This window comes from Cavia porcellus, unplaced genomic scaffold (genome assembly GCF_034190915.1).
Source record: "Cavia porcellus strain 051 isolate PalLab524CR breed Dunkin Hartley unplaced genomic scaffold, mCavPor4.1 scaffold_37, whole genome shotgun sequence".
Taxonomy (NCBI): domain Eukaryota; kingdom Metazoa; phylum Chordata; class Mammalia; order Rodentia; family Caviidae; genus Cavia; species Cavia porcellus.
Window position 1 is genome coordinate 6,467,906 of NW_026947520.1, and position 18,284 is coordinate 6,486,189.

Genomic DNA, 18,284 nt, shown 5'->3' on the forward strand with positions numbered 1-18,284 from the left:
CCAGGAGGCTTTTCTGGGCCTGCTACCATCATATCTCTGTGAAGACAGGCTCAGGGGAGATGGCACTAGGGCAGAATTTGCTCTCAGGCTCTGTCCCTTGCTTACAGGCAGGACCCAAGGCAAAAGCCTGATGCCTTTTGGACTGTTTTCCCTTTTCTCACTCAAAGCTCATCAGCCTCTCCTCTTGCAAGCTTCAGAGATAGCAGTGTCTTCCCCACAGTTATTTTAATGGGTCACAGTTATTTTAATGTGTGAACCTTTGTATTTGCATCACATGATGTCTGCCATATTCAGTTATTTAAGGGTGAGTCAGGAACTGGGGAGAGAGCTCAGTGTAGAATACTTGCTTACCATGCATGAGTCCCTGGGCTCAATTTCAGCACTGCTAATGCAATATAACAACACTAATAATAATAATAATAATAATAATAATAATAATAAAAACAATTCACTAAGTGAGGCTCATAATGTAGGGAATGGGCTACACAGCTTTTGGCATCAGAAGTTCATCTGTCAGCTATTGAGTAGGAGTCAGGTCATGGGAGTGCTAATTCACACAGGTGTGAATGTAGAAGCAATTCTAGAGGTTTTGAGGGTGCAACTCCATTCATAGTGCTTGCATAGCCTGTGTGAGGTCCTGACTCGAGGCCATAGCACCAGTACGTAGAAGAAATTGTGATGCTTAGGGAACATAAAGATTATTGAATTGGAGAACTTCCGCCCCCTTACGATGCCACCAGAGAATAAGTCCAGGAGGTCAGTGTCATTTCTACCACCAGGCAGCACTGTATTCCAAGTTCATCACACCTATTCCTGGATTTAACCTCTAATTCTGTACACTATGTACACAAAACACTAGCCAACAGGCATTACAATTGTCATCTCAGACTGGTGATAATGTCTAGGAAGTAGATGCCAGGATGACCTCTATAGTGCATGGGGACACTCTGTGAAACACCTGAGGCATGATGTCTTGTCTAGGTTTACATAGGAAGTCAGGAGGAGGATTTCTTTCTAAATCCAGATCTTTCTCCTCAGAGCTGTGACCCTGTCAGCACTGCTGGTTTTTCTTAGCCTTGGAAAAGCCTTGCCTCCTACCATGGATCTGTCACTTGACTGATGCTGTTCTCTTTATTTTGAAGGACACTGGAGAGTCATTCCATGGGCTTCCAAGATATCTACAGTAGGAATCTCTGGGGGGATACCATAGGATACAGGTTCACACAGACATCATAAAAGGAGATGGTGAGTGCCTTTAACCACCAATTTACTAGGCTGTCATCATGATGCAATGACCAGAGCAAATGTAGCCACTGTTCTCTTGTGATTCCATGTTATCCACGACACAAGTCCCTCTAGAGAACAGATCAGGTACTACCCACATTACTGGGAATGTGCCTAACTTCCTGGCCTCTGAATACATAATAGGGGAAGAGGTGTTGAGAGAAGGCACACATAAATGGAATGATGCATCATTATATGAACTGAAGAGGAAGGAATGGCAGGCAGAACACACTCCCTCTGACCACTCACTTCACAGATATTTACAGTGCACCAACCCTGTAGAGTAAGCACAAGTAGAGTAACACTGCAGACACCATTCTCTTTCTCACAGAGACAACACCACGAGGGTGGGAAAGGAAGATGGATTCATGCTTTCCTAAAGAATGGAGGACAGGTGGTCACAGCACTTTTATGGACTACTATCAGCAGGGGAAGGCTTCTTGGACCAGCACTGTCCCATTCAAGGCAGAGAGAAGGCTAGGCTGGGCTCTCTGCAACTGGAGCAGGAGGCTGGTATCCAATTCTACAAGATGTCCCAGCTGAACTGGACCAACCTAAGCTCACTGAAACTGAGCACTGCCTTCAGAAGATTTTGGCTTTGGACTGTGGGCCTCTGAGGAGTGCATGGGACACTTGACAAGGAGAAAGACTACCAGTCTTGGGACACCCTGCAACCCTGAGGCATGCAGAAATGAGTTGGTCAAAGCTCAATGAGAAACGTTGCTGGGGTGGATTTGTGCACAGAGTTATCTGTGACAGGCACTGGGAAGTTCTGGGGCCTGCAAGGAGCAAGGACACTTGGTGATTGTTCTCCTTCTGCTGATGCAGGGCAGGTACCTGACTAACTTCAAGTCCCAATTGCAGAGCTTTGGTCATCTGCACCTCCAGTGACCTCACCAGCTCTGGGATCAAAGTGAAAATTAGGGTCAGGCACCCTGTCTTAAGGAATTCCATAACTGGCACTTTTACTCACATCATGACAGGTGTCTTGAACTCCACTTAGGGCCAAGTCCTGCAAAGCACCTGCTTTTCCCTTCCCATCCTCTTTAAATCCCTCCCCTTGTATTTCTTTCAGTTTTGATTTTTATTCCTATGTCTATAATTATTCTCCACATCAAACTCTAAGGTAATTTTAATTAAAAGTTAAGATACCGTGCATTTCAACATATTCAATTCAGTAGCACTTCATCACATCACTAATTTGTTCAATTTCCACATCCATTGAGTTCCAGGACTCTGCTCAGTTTGGGACCCTTCCATAAATTTGTACTCTCTTGCTACTCCCCACCCACTCTGACTTTTTCACCCTGTGATTTAGTACTCTGGGTCTTTAATATTCATGCATCAGATTATGTTTGGCCAAATATTCCTAGAGGAGACTGGCTGCTATTGCTCTTCGGTAGAAGACAAAATCCCAGGTAGACCAAAATTTACAGGTAAAATGTAAAGACTATTGTGTATCTACTCATCTTTCCATGTTGGAAAAGCTTTCCCATGATTTCAGTGATACAAGGGAGAGAGAAAGATCTGATTCCTTACATTTGAAAAGCAGAAACAAGAATAATGTAAAATCCACAATAAGAAATCTTTGCTTACAAGCAGCAGACAGATAAATAGTTTGTATTAGATGTGTCAAGAGGTGTCATGAGTCCATCTGTGAGAGGTGAATACTTCTTGTAATTCAAAAGAGAATCACCATATGTAAACAAATGTATAAAATGCTGAGCTTCCCAAAGCTGATTCATGGAGGCACACATCCATGATATGTGCTGAGTCCCCATCTGATGACAGGTTTTAAGGCAAGTGCTGAACAGCACTGGAAGAACATGGTTTGCAGAGAAGAGCCCTGTCCAGTAGCTCCCATCACAGCTCTACACAGGTGTCCCTGGACCTTGCAGTGCTCAGAATAGAGATTTATCCCACACAGAGATCCACATAACTTTTCAAGCTTTCTGTTCAAGATTGTGGTTCACTGAACTGTTTGAAGCAGGAGGAAACTGGGAGCCTTGCTACACTCCACATAGAGAGTTCAAGGCATCAGAGTGGGTCATGAGAACCAGGGAAAGCTACGGGGATGCTGAGCTCAATCTCTCTGGGCCCACAAGGAAGGAGGAAAAGGAATCCGATCATGAAGTAATACACTGATGAGAGAAGGATGTGTGCATGGAGGATCTTGGTTTTGAAAATGAAATGTCTCTGACATCAATGTGTGTCCATATACAGGCATGTAAGTATCTATGCCCAAGAATTGTGTCTCAGCATTGTACTTACTTATTGCAAACCCTGATTCAAAATAAAAAAGAAATTTAAAAACACAATTTACAGTAGTTCAGTGCACAGGCCTGCATTCAATTCCCAGAATTGAGTTAAGGAAAAAAAAGTTGGGAGCAAGATGAAGGGCTGCAGAAAACCATCACCTGGTCTTTCTGGAGAGCAGTGTGCCCCAAGCAGCTTGAGCCTCCACATCTTTCTTGGGCACTTTAATTTTACAGAATGATCAGTTCCATGAAGGATGGGGAAAGGAGGATTTTCATCCAAGAATATGAAGTCTCATTAACAATGGAGAAGAAATTTTCAATGATTACTAAACTGCATGGTGACTACAGTTAATAAGGATAGCTTTCAAATCTGTTAAACAACGGGATTTGCAGTTGTAATAACTGTGAAAGTATTTGTAGGTTAGTAAGTTGGTAGCACATTAACTAGATTGATTCTTTCTACAAAGGAGCGATAGATCAAAAGCACATGTTACCCCACAAACATTCATAAATATTGTGAATTACCAAAGGAGGTATCCTATACCTGTACTCCAAGCACTCTGGGAGGGAAAGGAAGGATGACCACAAGGTTAAACCCAACTTGGAGAGCAGAGTAAATTATTTAGAGACTGTCTCAAAAATTACAAAAAACAACAAATTTTTAAAGTGCATGGTCATATAGCTCATACAGGAATCCCTGGGATTATTGAACACATTTTATTAACCACTATTCTGGTATGAAAAAATTTAATCTATTTATAAATGTGTTTTCATACTTTATTAATATCTACCTGTGCTACATTAAAATAAAAAAGAGGAAAAATTGGTTGTTTGTTTGTTTTATTTTCCTCTGAGACAAGGTATTGCTATGTACTGCAGGCGGACCTTGACTCAACAAGTATTTCAGGCTAGGCTTGAACTCCCTGTGATCCTCATGTCTAACCCTCCTGTGTGCTGGGATTACAGGCATGCACCACCATGCCTTGCAAGAAAGTGGTTTTTAAAAAATTGTATAGAGGATAAAACTAAATGAAATAAAACAGAATAGAATCAATCAAAACAAAAGGATGAACATGGTACATCAGTTAAAAATAAAATCCAACAGTAGGTTGTGGCCTGCGAACCCCAATGTCCCCAAGATTTCTACCTACCTTGTTCTCCAGTTGATTTAGTGTTTCCTTTTTAATATTTAGATCCTTGATCTGTTTGGACTTTAGTTTAGTGTATGGTGCTAAACATGAGTGTAGTTTCAGTGTTCAAAATGTGGAAAGCCATTTTTTCCAATACCATTTATTATGGAGTCTGTTTGTCATATGTAATGTGGCTGGTAGTGTTTGCATCTTCTAATTTATTCCTTGATCCTCAGGTCTCTGCCAGTACTATGTTGATTTTTATTACTGTGACTCTGTAGCATAGTTTTAAGTTAGGAATTGAGATCCCTCCTGTCTTGCCTTTGTTACCCAAAATTCCCTTTGCTGTTCTACATTTCTTCTGTTTCCAGATGAGTTGTAGGAATATTTTCTCTCGATCTTCAAGGTATGTTAGTGGTATTTTGATTGGGATTGAATTGAATCTGTGTAACAGTTTTGGGTGTATGGTCATTTTCACAGTGTTGGTTGTTCCTAACCACAATCAAGGAATATCCCTCAATTTTCTAATATCCTCCTCAACCTTTTTTTAAAGAGTAGTATAATTATCAGCACATAACTCTTTTATATTCTTGGCTAGGTTGATTACTATTTCATTACTTTAGGTGCTATTATGAAAGGTGATATTTCCATAATTTCTCTCTCATGGCGTTTGTGTACAGGGATGCTATTGATTTTTTTGAGTGTTCCTTTTGCATTCAGCTATGCTTCTGAATTTGTTTATTACCTTTAGTAGTCTTTTAATGGATTTTTTGGGTATTCTATGTGGAGTATCATGTTGTCTGCAAGTAATGATAATTTAACTTCTTATTTTTTTCGTTTTACTTCACCCTCTTGTCTCATTGCTCTGAATAATATTTGCAGAACTATATTGAATAGGAGTTGTGATAGTGGACATCTTTGTCTTCTTCCTGATTTTAGTGTGAAGGCTTTCAATTTTTGTCCATTTAGCATAACGTTGGCCATAGGTTTGTCATCAATGGTCTTTATGAGATTGAGGTAGATACCATCTATTCCAAGTTTCCATAGGCTTTTCATCATGCACAGGTTTTGGAGATTATCAACAGCTTTTTCTGCCTCTTTTGAGATGATCATGTGATTTTTAGTTTTGGCTCTGTTGATGTGGAGTACTTCAATTATTGACATATTTTGAACCATTCCTCTATTCCCACTTGGTCATGGTGTATAATCTTCTTGCTGTTTTGCGGCATTGTATTTCCTAGTATTTTATTGAGAATCTCTGCATGAATGTTCATTAGTGAGATTGGCCTTTAGAGCTCCTTATTGGTTGGGTCTTTTTCTGATTTTTGTATCAGAGTGATACTTGCTTCCAAGAATGAAGTTAGGGAGAACTGATTCTCTTTCAATTTCATTGAAGAGTTTAGGGAGTATTGAAGTTAGGTCTTCTCTAAACTTTGTATGGAATTCAGCCATGAATTCATCAGAACCTGGCCTTTTGTTTGTTGGTAAGTTTTTAAATTGTTTTCAATTTCAGTAGCTGATGCTGGGTTATTCAAAATTGTTTTGTCATCTTCATAGAGCTTTGATATTTCATGTTGTTAGAAATCTGTAAATTTCCTCTGTGTTTTCCACCCTATGTGAATAGAGATTTTCAGAGTAGGTATTCATGATCTTTTGAATTTCCATGGAATCGGTAGTAATTTCCCTCTTTTCAGTCATTATTGGGTGGATTTTAGTTTTTTTCTTTCTTTTTATTGACAAGACTGGCCAGGGGATTGTCAATTTTGTTTATTTTCTCAAAAAAAAAAAACCCAGCTAATTCCTTAATTCTTTGTAAAATTTTTTAGTTTCAATTGCATTAATTTCTGCTCTAATCTTTACAATTCCCTCTGTTCTATCAGTGTTGGGTTTGGCTTGCTTCTTTTCTAGAAACTTGAGATGTAGCATTAGGTTATTTATTTGTGTTCATTCCATTTTCTTCATGTGACTATTTTTTGTTATATATTTCCCTCTGAGGACTGCTTTCATTGCATTCCATAGGTTACAGTATGTTGTATCTGTGTTTGCATTGTATTGTAAGTATTGTTTTGTTTGCCCTTAATTTCATCTATAACACACTGGTTATTCAGAAAGTTGTTATTTAATTTCCATGCATATGAAGGCTTTGCATTTTTTGCCATTGATTTCCAATTATATTGAGATATGATCTGATATTATGCATGTGATAATTTTGTTCCTTTTGCATTTAGTTAAGCATGCTGTATCAGTTAATATATGATCTATATTGGAGAAGGTCCCATGTATAGCTAAGAAGAATGTGTATTCTAATATAAATTATGATGTGGTTGGGTGGAACACTCTGTAAACATCCATCAAGTCCATTTGCTCACAGGTATTATTCAGTGCTGTTATTTCTTTGCTGACTTTTTGTCTTGTTGATCTATCTCTAACAGTGGGGTGTTAAAGTCTCCTATTGCAATTATGTACTTGTGTTTGGTTTTTCATGTGCATTAGTATTTGCCTTATAAAGTTAGGTGCTCCTGTATTTGGTGCATATATATATGTAATTCTTCCTTTTGCAGTTTCTCACTTACACATATGTAGTTGCCTTCTTTATCTCCTTTAAACATTTTAGGTTTAAAGTTAACATTTTCTACAAACACAATAGCTACCATGCTTTTTTCTGGGTTCCTGTTTCATGGAAAACTGTTTTCCATCCTTTGTCTTTTAATCTATGAATTTTGAGTAGGATGTGTTTGTTGTATAAAGCATATTAGGGGGTCCTGTTTCTTGATCCATTCTGTCAACCTCTTTCTTTTTATAGGTGAGTTATACCCATTTACCTTTATGGATATCACTGATATATACTGGCTTGAATTTGCCATGTTGTATTCCTGTTGTTGATTTCCTGCTTTTCTCTCTTGTTCAATTTCTTGCCCGGCCTGGTCATTTCTTTCTGTTTTTCTGGAGATTGTGGTAATTTTTATTTCTATCTAGCATGTCTTTCAGTAATCCTTCTAGGATTGGTTTGGTGGACATGAATTTCTTCAGTTGTTCTTTGTCATCGAAGTATCTTGTTTCTCCATTAAATTTGAAAGACACTTTTTCTTGGTACATCAGTCTAGGTTGAAAGTTGTTTTCTGTAAGGGCTTGAAATTGTTCACTCCAACCTTGTCTTAACCTGAAGGTTTGTGCTGAAAAGTTTGCCTTAATAGTAATCATAGTATTTCCTGGACAGGTGAGTTGTGGCTTTTCTCTAACAGCTTTAGTATTCTCTTTTTAAACTGTATGTCTGGGATCTTCATTATTATATGTTTGACCATAGACTTATGTTTGTTGTGACTGTTTTGCACTTTGTTTGTCTCACTTTTTGTATATCCGAATTTTCCTCATGTTCGGATATTTTCCTGTTATTATTTATGTGAATAGCTTAGTTATGTCATTTACATTGACTCCTGCATCTTCACTGATGTCTATTAGTCTTGCATCGCTTCTCTTGGCATCATGTTGAAGCTGCTGGATTGTCATTTCATGATGCTTTGCTATTTTTATATGTTCTACACTTTCATGATCACTCCCTGCAATACTGTTCTCAAATTATGAAATTCTATCCTCCGCTTCATTTAAATGGTTTTGGCAGCTTTCAATATTTTTTTTTGTTGCTTGAATATATCTTTGCATGTGTTTCATAGATTCTGCTTGTTTTCTAAATTGTTCATTCGTAGCTTCAATTTACTGTCCTCCTGTATTTTTTGTTTTATCTGTTTATTCTCTAGCTATGTTGAGAAACTTGTTTACTACAGTTGTTACATCTGTTATTTCTTTACATGAGACATTATTTCTAATTTGATTTCCTCTATAGCTTCATGGATTTGTTTCTTTACTTCATTTTCTATCTTTTGAAGTTTCTGATTTATGACTTTTAAAGTCCTCTATTTCAATGTCAGTTGGTCTTGCTCCTGATGGACTAGATGTTTGAGATTGCATTTTGCCTTTTCTTTTTGTCATTTTCCCTTAGGTATAACATCCATGGTGGGACTGTTTCACTCACATTTTGCTTTAGCTCTTTTGACTTTTCCCATATTCCAAAGCTGTCTAGATTGTACACATGTATTATGGGTAGAGAGGAACAGTCCCCTTAGTCCCTCTGCTTGGGCTAGGGGCTCCTCTACCCACATCTTCTGTCAAGTCATAGGCCTGTCATGCAATACCAGGGAACTCTCACAAGAACTGTCCTAGTCATGGGGTCTTAACTTCAGGAGAAGTCAATACTCTCTGGGTCATGCAGTGTGACTTCCACAGGAGCCAGCTGTGATTCTAAGTCCTCCAGCAGACTCACAATTCTATCACTTCTAAGGCCTTCAACATGCCCTTGGCAGTCACATGTTTCCAGTTTCTACATGCCTCCTATCATTGTCAATTATTAGGTAAGCAAATATTCATCCCACAAGAGAAACCCTGTTGATATTTTGAAGAGCACAAAGGAGATTTTCATTTTTGTTCAAAACACACTGGTATTGGTGAGGAAGTGCACGAAGTAAATTTCTTCTGTCTTGCTTGTGGTACATTCACTTCAGATAACATTTTGGCAGTTAATCGCAGGTTAACTCGTCTGTCTATCTTACGATTCTGTGCGTACAATCCTCTACGTCATGAAGAGAATTTTATAAGATACTCACTTCAACTCTGTTTCCAACAACTGAAAACTGCAATGTGAATATCCAATAACATTTGAATGAATAAACAAACCACAGCAAACCATGAAGTGAGAACCTACTAAGGAAAATCCACAGGAAAACACAGTACAGTAATCTCACTGTACATAATCTTATGATTACAATTATGATTGGTGAAAGAAGGCTGAGAGGTCAAATTCTGTCCACTCATTACATACATTTACAAAACATGATAAAACACGTGTGATAGAAGACAGGTCAGATCATATAAGAGATAAACTCTGTTCACTCAGAGTTGCTGTGTATCAGGAATCCAGGAGGTTTTGCTGGGTCTGCTACCATCATATCTCTGTGAAGAAGGATCAGGAGAGATGGCACTAGGGTAAAATTTGCTCTCAGGCTCTGTCTCTTGCTTACAGGCAGGACCCAAGGCAAAAGCCTAATTCATTTTTGGACTGTTTTCCCTTTTTTCACTCAAAGCTCATCAGCCTCTCGTCTTGCAAGCTTCAGAGACAGCAGTGGCTTCCCCACAGCCAGAGTTCCAGAGAGGGAGAAAAATGAATACTAAAATATAAGAGAGAACATAAGAGGGAAAGAACAGAAGATGTATAACAGTTATTTTAATGCATGAACCTTAGTATTTGCATCACATGATGTCTGCCATTGTCAGTTATTTAACAGTGAGTCAGGAGCTGGGGAGAGAGCTCAGCATAGAGTACTCGCTTACCATGCATGAGGCCCTGGGATCAATTTCAGCACTACTAATGCAAAATAACAACACTAATAATAATAATAATAAAAATAATCCACTAAGTGAGGCCCATAATGTAGGGAGTGGGCTACTCAGCTTTTTGCATCAGAAGGTCAGCTGTCAGCTATTGAGTAGGAGTCAGGTCATGGGAGTGCTAATTTACCAAGGTGTGAGTGTAGAAGCAATGCCAGAAGATTTGGGGGTGCAACTCCATCCATAGTGCTTGCATAGCCTATGTGAGTTCCTGACTCGAGGCCATAGCACCATTACATAGCAGAGATTGTAATGCTTAGGGAACATAAAGATGATTGAATTGAAGAACTTCTGCCCCCTCACAATGCCACCTGGGAATATGTCCAGGAGGTCAGTGTCATTTCTACCACCAGGCAGCACTGTATTCCACGTTCATCACACCCATTCCTGGATTTAATGTCTAATTCTGTACACTATGTACACAAGACACCAGCTAACAGGCATTACAATTGTCATCTCAGACTGGTGATAATGTCCCTAGGAAGTAGATGCCAGGATGACCTCTATAGTGCATGGGGACACTCTGTGAAACACCTGAGGCATGGTGTCTTGTCTAGGTTTAAGTAGGAAGTCAGGAGGAGGATTTGGGTCTAAACCCAGATCTTTCTCCTCAGAGCTGTGACCCTGTCAGCACTGCTGGTTTTTCTTAGCCTTGGGGAAGCCTTGCGTCCTACCATGGATCTGTCACTTGGGTGAAGCTCTTCTCTTCATTGTGAAGGACACCAGAGAGTCATTCCATGGGCTTCCAAGGTATCCACAGCAGGAATCTCTGGGGGATACCATAGGACACAGGTTCACACAGACATCATAAAAGGAGCCGGTGAGTGCCTTTAACCACCAATTTACTAGGCTGTGACCATGATGCAATTACCAGAGCAAATGTAGCCTCTGTTCTCTTGTGATTCCATGTTATCCAGGACAGAAGTCCCTCTAAAGAACAGAACAGGTACTACCCACATTACTGTGAATGTGCCTAACTTCCTGGCCTCTGTATATGTGAACACACAATAGGGGAAGAGGTGTCCCCAGAAAGCACATATAATGGAGTGATGCATCACTATATGAACTGAAGAAGAAGGAATGGCAGGCAGAACACACTCCCTCTGATCACTCACTTGATGGATATTTACAGTGCACCAACCCTGTAGAGTAAGCACAAATAGAGTAACACTGCAGACACCATTCTCTTTCTCACAGAGACAACACCACTAGGGTGGGAAGGGAAGATGGATTTCATGCTTTCCTAAAGAATGGAGGACAGATGGTCACAGCACTTTTAGGGACTACTATCAGCAGGGGAAGGCTTCTGGGACCAGCACTGTCACATTCAAGGAAGAGAGAAGGCTGGGCTGGGCTCTCTCCAATTGTACCACGAGACTGGTGTCGAATTCTACAAGATGTCCCAGCTGAATTGGACAAACCTGAGCTCACTGAAACTAAGCACTGTCTTCAGAAGATTTTGGCTCTGGCCTGTGGGCCTCTGGGGATTCCATGGGACACTTGACAAGGAGAAAGACTGCCAGTCTTGTGACCTCCTGCAACCCTGAGGAATGCAGAAATGAGTTGTTCAAAGCTAAATGAGAAACTTTGCTGGGGTGGATTGGTGCCCAGAGTTGTCTGTGACAGGCACTGGGAACTTCTGGGGCCTGCAAGGAGCAAGGACATTTGGTGATTGTTCTCTTTGTGCTGATGCAGGTCTGGTACCTGACTAACCTCAAGTCCAAATTGCAGAGCTTTGGTCATCTGCACCTCCAGTTACTTCACCAGCTCAGGGAATAAAGTGAAAACTAAGGTCAGGCACCCTGTCTTAAGGAATTCCATAGCTGGTGCTTTTACTCGTGCCATGACAGGTGTCTTGAACTCTACATAGGGGCAAGTCCTGCAAAGCACCTGCTTTTCCCTTCCCATCCCCTTGAAACCTCTTCCCTTGTATTTCTTTCAGTTTTGATGTTTATTCTTATGTCTATAATTATTCTTAACATCAAATTCTAAGGTAATTTTTATTAAAAGTTAAGATATCATGCATTTCAACATATTCAATTCAGTAGCACATCATCACATCACCAATTTGTACAATTTCCACATCCATTGAGTTCCACCACTCTGCTCAGTTTGGGAACTTCCATATCCTTGTACTCTCTTGCTACTCACCACCCACTCTGACTTTTTTGCCCTCTAATTTAGTACTGTGGATGTTTAATATTTATGCATCAGATTAGGTTTGGTCAAATATTCATAGAGGAACTGGCTGCTATTGCTCTTCAATAGAAGAGGAAATCCCAGATAGACCAAAATGTAGAGACAAAATGTGAAGACTATTGTTTATCTACTCATCTTTTCATGTTGGAAAAGTTTTCCCATGATTTCAGTGGTACAAGGGAGAAAGAAAGATCTGATTCTTTACATTGAAAAACAGAACCAAGAATAATATAGACTCCACAAAAAGAAATCTTTGATTACAAGCAGCAGGCAGATAAATAGTTTGTTTTAGAAGTGACAAAGAGGTGTAATGAGTCCATTCTGTGAGAGATGAAAAATTCCTGTAATTCAAAAGAGAATCACCACATGTAAACAAATGTAGAAAATGCTGAGCTTCCCAAAGCTGATTCACGCAGGCACACATCCCTAACATGTGCTGTGTCCCCATCTGATGGCAGGTTTTAAGGCAAGTGTTGAACATCACTGGAAAGAACATGGTATGCAGAGAAGAGCCCTGTCCAGTAGCTCCCATCAAAGCTCTACGCAGGTGTCCCCAGACCTTGCAGTGCTCAGAATAGAGATTTATCCCACACAGAGATCCACATAACTTTTCAAGCTTTCTGTTCAAGACTGTGGTTCACTGAACTGTTTGAAGCAGGAGGAAACTGGGAGCCTTGCTACACTCCACATAGAGAGTTCAAGGCATCAGAGTGTGTCATGAAAACCAGGGAAAGCTGCAAGGATGCTGAGCTCAGTCTCTCTGGGCCCACAAGGAAAGAGGAAAAGGAATCTGATCACGAAGTAATACACCGATGAGAGTAGGATGTGTGCATGGAGGATCTTGGTTTTGAAAATGAAATGTCTCTGACATCAATGTGTGTTCACACACAGACTTCCAAGAATCTATGCCCAAGATTAGTGTCTCAGCAGTGTACTTACTTATACAAACCCTGCCTCAAAATAAAAAAGAAATTTGAAAACAGAATTTACTGTAGTTCAGTGCACGGGCCGGCATTCAATTCCCAGAATTGAGTTAAGGAAAAAAATTGGGAGCAAGCTGAAGGGCTGCAGAACACCATCACCTGGTCTTTCTGGAGAGCAGTGTGCCCCAAGCAGCATGAGCCTCCACATCTTTCTTGGGCACGTTGATTTTAAAGAATGATCAGTTCCATGATAGATGAGGAAAGGAGGATCTTCATCCAAGAATATAAAGTCTCATTAACAATGGAGAAGAAATTTTCAATGATTACTAAACTGCCTGGTGACCACAGTTAATAAGAAGGATAGTTTTCAAAACTGCTAAACAATGGGATTTGCAGTTGTAGTTACTGTGAAAGTATTTGTAGGTTAGTAAGGTGATAGACACGTGGTAGACACATTAACTGGATTGATTCTTTCTACAAAGGAGACATAGATCAAAAGCACATGTTACCCCACAAATATTCATAATTATTGTGAATTAACAAAGGAAGATATACTATACCTGTACTCCCAGCTCTCATGGAAAGTAAGGAAGGAGTACCACAAGTTTAAACCCAACTTGGAGAGCTGAGTAAATTATTTAGATATTGTCTCAAAAATTAAAAAAAAACGACAAATTTTTAAAGTGCATGGCCATGTAGCTCATACAGAAATCCCTGTGATCATTGAACACAGTGTATTAACCACTATTCTTCTATGAAAAAAAAATTAATCTATTTATATAAAAGTGTTCTCATACTTTATTAATATCTACCTGTGCTACATTAAAATAAAAAAGAAGAAAAATTTGTTGTTTCTTTGTTTTATTTTCCTTTGAGACAAGGTATTCCTATGTACTGCAGGCTGACCTTGACTCAACAAGTATTTCAGGCCTTGAACTGACTGAAGTTCTAGCCTTGAACTCACTGTGATCCTCGTGTCTAACCCTCCCATGTGCTGGGATTACAGTCATGCACCAGCATGCTTTGCAAGAAAGTGTTTTTTTTTTTAAATTATCAAGAGGATAAAACCAAATGAAATAAAACAGAATAGAGTCAATCAAAACAAAAGGATGATCATGGTACATCAGTTATAAATAAAATCCAACAGTTAGTTATGTGGCCTCTCAGCTGGTACAGAAAATGACTCAACACCTTGCTGAACTCCAAATTTCTCCAGATAATTGGGCAAATACCTAAATTTTGCAAGGTTTCTATTGTTAACATGTCTTGTCTACGAAGCAATTCATATCAAGTACCAGGGAAAGAACACAGAACTTTGATTTACTATTTCCAATGTCTGGAATTTATCCCAAGAAAAAAAGATATATGCTCAATACAGTTTTTCTAAGCGAAACTAGACTTGTGTACATGGTCAGTAACAGGATAACTAAGTAAAACTCTACCTATGCATATAATATAAATATTCAACACTATGCAAATACATAAATGATGTGAGCAGAACTGGGGAGTATGGTTAGAGACAGCCAAATACGGACAAGATGGGTATTCTGCAGCAGGTTCAACAATGTGGGTGAATTATTTTTTTTGTGGATTTAGATATTTAAACTGCTGATCACAGTTCCTCATCCCTCAAAGCCCCATGCTATAATGAGACTCCTCACAAAGCTTAAACACCCAAGACACGACAATATTAAAACAAGCAGAAAGCCCTTATCAATGGAATGGACTGGAGACAAAGCATATGCATGTAGAATAATAACTGCTGTCTTAGTTTAACATCTAGGTCCTCTCTCAGTCTCTGCAGGGAGGAGATCCAAGTGGAATAAAGTCGTCCTATTTAATGTCCACGGCTCACTGACTGCAGAGGCCATGTGAAAGCCTGAGCCACCCCGCCACAGTTGCCACACCATGGCTGGGCTCTCAACAGCACCTGGGGGGAGGGAGGGCGCCGCAAGGATCCCAGGCCACGCACCAGGCCTGGACCCCGACAGAGAGGAGGGAGGAAAGGAGAGAGACTCCTGAAGACCTGAGGCTAGGTCGCCCCAGTGCCATGCCCGCCGCCTCCCCGGATCCCCGACCAAGGCTGTGCCGCTAAAGTTGGGGCCACCGGGCCGCGCCGCCACTCAACACCGGCTGCTGCCCGCCTACCTGGCCCAGACACCAGTCCCAGCCCAGCCACAGCCAAGGAGGAGGAAGCAAGGAAGAGTGCTCAGGTCTCCAGAAGGGTCGCTAGCAGCAAAATGGCCACTCCGTGCATCCACTGTGAAGCGAGGCCGGGGTGGGGGGGGACTGAGTGGGATGCGGAGGCCAGTGGCTAGGGACACTCCCTGGTCGCGGCCCGCCCAGGTTGGGCCAGGTGGAGTGTAATCTTTGCTCGCGGCCAGGGGGTGGGGCCAAGCGATGTGAGGGGCGGGGCCAGAAGCTGGGACCCAGGAGATGCAGAGCCCTCCAGGAGGTAAGAATGAGGCGATTGGCGTGGCAGTGGGGGTTAGGGTTTCTCTGATGCTGGGTGTGGCTGCAGGTTGAGCTTGTGGGAGACTGAGCCCCAGGCTTGCTGTGAGAGGAAGCAGAGAAGTGGACTGAGCCTGAGGCTTGGAATTTATAGATGTCTGGACTCAAATCTTCCCTGGCCTGACACCTTAGGTACACTGCTTCTCTTTTGGGAGCCTCAATTTCCACTGTTGTTATTCTATTATTTTGCTTTGAAATATTGCGGGGTTTTTTTCCATTAAAAAAAAAAAAACAAACTCTGATGAATGGCAATACTCCTCTCTTGGCACTGTTGTGAAGATCCAATGAAAACCCTGCAGAGCTCTTCCCATGGTTCCTACCATACAGCAAGTGCTCAGATGCCATTGTTATTTGCGTTGTTGCCCTTCTTTTATTACAGAGAAATGAGTGCTTTCGGTATTCGTCGTCTGATGTCTTCATAACTTAAAAATATGTTTACATGTTAATATAACATAATAACAAGCATATGTAACACTTACAGGTGTAAGGCTAGGGCCTCTCTGAGTTGCTTTACATAAGTTAATTCTTCCAAGAGTAGGAGTTTGGAATTATCTTCATTTTCATAGCTGTGTGAGCCAAGACACCAACATTTAATACCTTTTCCAATGACAAATGAGTGGACAGAATTTTAACCCAGTGGGCCTCATATCAACACCTCTCTTAACTAACCCATACTTTGCACAGCACTGCCAAATGGATTTTTCACATGAGTGAGGCATGAAATTGTTCATGGGAGGTTGCACAGGTAGCTAGAGGCAATTTGTGTCAGGGTTCACCAGAAGGTCAGATTTAATTTGTGTATGTGTGTATGTGTCACACATAAAGGATTTATAAAGTAGGATTAGAATGGCCATCTGCAGAGTCATGGGGAGAACACAAAAGGGCCATGTTCTCCTTGGAAATGCAGAAGAATTGGCTGAAGGTTACATGGGCTGTTCATGGGCACTGTGGGAACACTTGTTGGCTTGCTTTGGGAACTCAAGGAAGATTTTCTTGGGTGAGGTCCCAAGGTTAGAGAATGTACATGTTCAAGACATCAGCAACAGTGGTAGTCAGTGTGGAGCAGATTAGAGAACCACTGTTTTTGTTGTGTAATTCTTACAGAGTGTTATCTCATATTTAAATTCTTGTGTAGTGCTCTAAGCAGTCCATGGTGGCCAGGAAGCAGAATAGACGGACAGCGCCAGGGAGGAAGGAGCCACAGACCAGGTGGAGTACCTAGCGTCATTCCTCCATGACCCATACAGATGAACCCAGAAATACACTTTACTAATCTCTTGGACAGCTCTCAAGCCCATAAAGTTGACAATGATGTTAATCATCACATAGCAGAAGTTTTATGATGTTAAAATTATAAGTGATTTACATATGTGCACATATACAGTATTTTGGGTATTTTCCACCTTTAAAATTCTATCCAAAGTCTAAAAATGCTGAATTTTATGTTATAGAAATAAACTTTCCTTAGGTAAATTTTATAAAATGAACTGAAAAATAAATGAACAAGAGTTTTAAAAATAACAGGGTTTAAAAATACTCACAGGAAGAGCCAGAAATCTTTACTCTGCTTTGAACAACTACTTGAAAGACAATTAAACAATTTCTGAATTAAATATTCAAGACCTGAAATATTCAACTTCACACTAAGTACCTTCCCCTTGGAAATCAGTGCTACAGCTATACAAACACAAGAATGACTACAGCAACTTTATTTCTGAGATCAAAACTAGAAACACCACACAGGGCCTCAGCTGATGGATACATGAGGATCTGTGGTTCATCCACACAGTGGGATGGGATGGCTCAGCCACTGATAAGGAGCAGCACTTAGGAAACCTAACATGGCTATGATGATTGAATAAACCCTACCAGCTCCCTCCAAAACAAAAACAAAAACAAAACACCCTGCATCCTGTGTGATTTCAGACCTGTCACCTTTAGGAAATACAAAGTGTTTCCCAGAGACAAAAATCAGACACATTGCTTAGGATGGAAAGAAGAAATTATAAGGAGCCATAAGGAATATGTGAAGGTGACCTATACATCACCACTTTGGTGACTATTTTCAAGGAGTTCATGTATGACAAGATTCCTAGAGGGCTTTTTGTTGGTTTTTAGTTTTAGTTTTGTTTATTTTTGGTACCAGGAACCTAATTCAAGGCCCTGTGCTTGCCAGGGAGCACTTTGCCACTGAGCTATATCCCTGGCCCATGCCAAGATTCATCTAATTTTGTAGTTTATACCTGTAAGTTCATTGTATGTCAATTATAATGAAATAAAATTGCTTTTAAACCACTTCTCATCTGAGCTACCCACAAAAGATTTATTTACTTAGATTTACTAACAAGCAATTGTGTTTATTTATAGATTTATTTCTAAGCAGTTTATTTATAGATTATTTTATATGAAGTTTTGTTTATGTATAGATTTATTTAATTTTGCTGTGCTGAAGATTGAATCCAGTGCCTTGGTCCTTTTATCACAATTTATTCACAGACTGGGGCCTTGCTAAGTTGCTAAGTTGTTTACATGGGGCTGGA